Raw genomic sequence first — 2,807 nt, forward strand, 5'->3', positions numbered from 1 at the left:
GTATTTATTGAACCTTCAATGTGTTGAGAACTGAAGATACAAAAATGGAAAAAGTGACATCCCTGTCCTCAAGAAACTTATGTTCTAATAAGTAGAAACAGCAAACACATTAGGAGAGGGGTGAGTAAAGAAGGGAAAGGATTATTGTTGTATAATACTTACATCAGCAGTTTAAATGGAGTATTGCTTCTTGCCCCAAATACAATGCCTATTAAAAAAAAAAAAGACAGAGAAGAAGCCTTTAAAATAGCTTTGTTTTCTCTCCTCTAATTTAATTCTAGAAGTAGGAAAATGAGTAACTCTAGACTCAGCAGTTTGTGAGAGTGACTGTTAAAAGGACATGCAGAAGGGAGAGCAGTGGAACACTGTTCTTGCTTAGAAACACCTAATGGGAGGTGTTTCTTTCCTGCATGAGGCACAAAGTGCTTCTTGTGACTTCAAAAAATAAAAAGATATTTAAAATAACAGCATTTCACATCACTTTGGTTCTCTGCAGTTCTCAGAAGGCTTTTCTCAACAAAATATCCTGAGTTAGGGAAGCCACAAGTATTATTATCCCCATTTTACAGTTAGGAAAACTGCTGCTTGAAAAGGGGATGTGACTTGTCCAAGGCCACATGACTACTGTCAAAGGTAGAACCTAAACTAGTTAAGGGACCGTGACTAAGTCATAGAACCAATCTGAGGTATTTTTTCATCTATAAAATAGAGGCAACGGTAAAAGCTGCCTCAAAGAATTACTGTGAAGATTGAATGAGGCAGAACTTTACAAAGCTTAACTGACATTAATAGAACTGAATTGAACTGAACTGAATTGAATTGAGTTGAGCTGAACTGAAAGCTAGCTCTAGCTCCACGTTCAGGGCCCTTTCTACTATGCCACTGTGATTTCATGAGCCCATACCAGGACTCAGGAAGGGTAGGACAGGACAAAATGAAGAGAGGAGCAGGTGGTTGGAAATTAAGGCCTGTAAAATAATGTCTTTGGCTAACTTTGGGCAGAACAGACATTTGAAGTGACCCTTGTGTTGCAGCCTGGGTAGGAGCACTGCCTCAGGCCCTGAGTGCCCATTTAGCCTTCTTTATAACAGGTGTTAGAGGACTCAACTAGCTCTCTATTACTCTCAGATATTTTCTATTTGCAGCTCTACTCTGCAAACTAATTTTACCAACTACAGGTAAACCCTACCCCACCTCCACAGATGTTACGAAGCTGAGAAGCTAAGTCAATAGTAGTTTGGAACCCTTGAATATCCTTATCACCATACAAGTTACTACAGGAAACACACAGAAGGAAGATATGGCTGAGCCTACATGAACTTACACTCTTTGGGGTAAAATGAGGCATCCTCACATTGTTCAAGGCTATGTCGCTGGGCCTTAGGCCTTGGTCGTCATGGTCAAGATTCCCAAGATTCCAGATCCTTCTTGGAACTGTTCTAGAAAACTTTGCCATTGACTCCAAGACTTTGTCCTTTTTTGACTTTCCAGATCTTCACTCATCACTGAACACCAACTCAAGGAACTAAGCCTTGATCCATGAATCTGACTGACTTGCTAGGTAAGCAATCACATCTCTATGTGAACTAAACATGTGGATGCTGGAAGTCGGACTGAATATGAAAAGGAACAATCCAAGATACATTAGGCAGGAAGAATCAATAAGACTTGTTGACTGATAAGATGTAAGAGATGAAAGAGAAGTCACAGATGACTCAAAGGTTTATAGGGTGAGGTACTACCCATTGGCAGAAATGGGAAGAGGTGAAGCAGTTTTTGAGGGGAAAATATCAATTTGACAGTTGGATATCTTGAATCCAAGGTGGTAAGAGGACATGAAAATGCCTTGTCCTATAGGCAGTGGTAAATGAAAGATGAAATGGGGCAAAAAAAAAATTAGGCCTGGTGGTATAGAATTAAGAACGAGCACAGAAAAGATAGTAGACACATGAATTATTTTAATAATAAGCTCCCTGAGTTCTGTTCTCCCCAACCTTCAAACTCCTCTGTTACGAACAAGGCTCTTGCTCCATAAATTGTCCTCTTTTTTCCTCTGAGACAGGGCTTTGACCTAATTTGGAACTAAAAAGGCCATTGAATAATTAATCCTTTATTGATGAAGGAGAAGGATTAGCAAGGTGATGAGCAAGCATGGTTGCATGTCATGAATTATGCCATCTCCTCTCTTCTTTAAGACTTCCCTACTCGTGGTGCAGTTGGACCAAACTTTTCTTCAGTTATCTCCCTAAAATAGCAATGACTTGCTGACCACTTGCCACCTACTCACCAGGAGCCACACTGTTATTTTAAGGAAACACAATGTTTCTTGACATCATACCACAATAAAATGCTGATTAATTTATATTTGACTGAACTCTCTCTTCCTCCAAAAATACTATGCTATCAAGCAATTCATTGCAATAATTAAGGATCAAAGTGAGCTGAGTGACTTCTGTGAACATTTATCTAGGCTGAGAAATGTCTCAAAGCTTCTTGCTCTTAAAATCCTAACTCTAGAAATGTCCTTCCTTCCGTTTGTTGAAGAGATGGGGTACCATGAGTGTGAAATGTTGCAGCTGCAATTAGACACAATTTATGGGTTGGCTGATTTTGCTTAATTATTTGTTACTCGGGAAACAAGCTCATTGTCTGGGATACAGCATGGGGGGGAAAGAAAGAAGAAGAGGCATATCCAGAAATTGTTGTTGTTCAATCATTTTATTCATGTCTGACTCTTCATGACCCTATTTGGGATTTTCTTGGGAAAGATACTGGAGTGGTTTGCCATTTCCTTCTCCAGCTCATTT

This window comes from Vombatus ursinus, unplaced genomic scaffold, assembly GCF_900497805.2.
Source record: "Vombatus ursinus unplaced genomic scaffold, bare-nosed wombat genome assembly UNPS02014863.1, whole genome shotgun sequence".
Lineage (NCBI taxonomy): Eukaryota > Metazoa > Chordata > Mammalia > Diprotodontia > Vombatidae > Vombatus > Vombatus ursinus.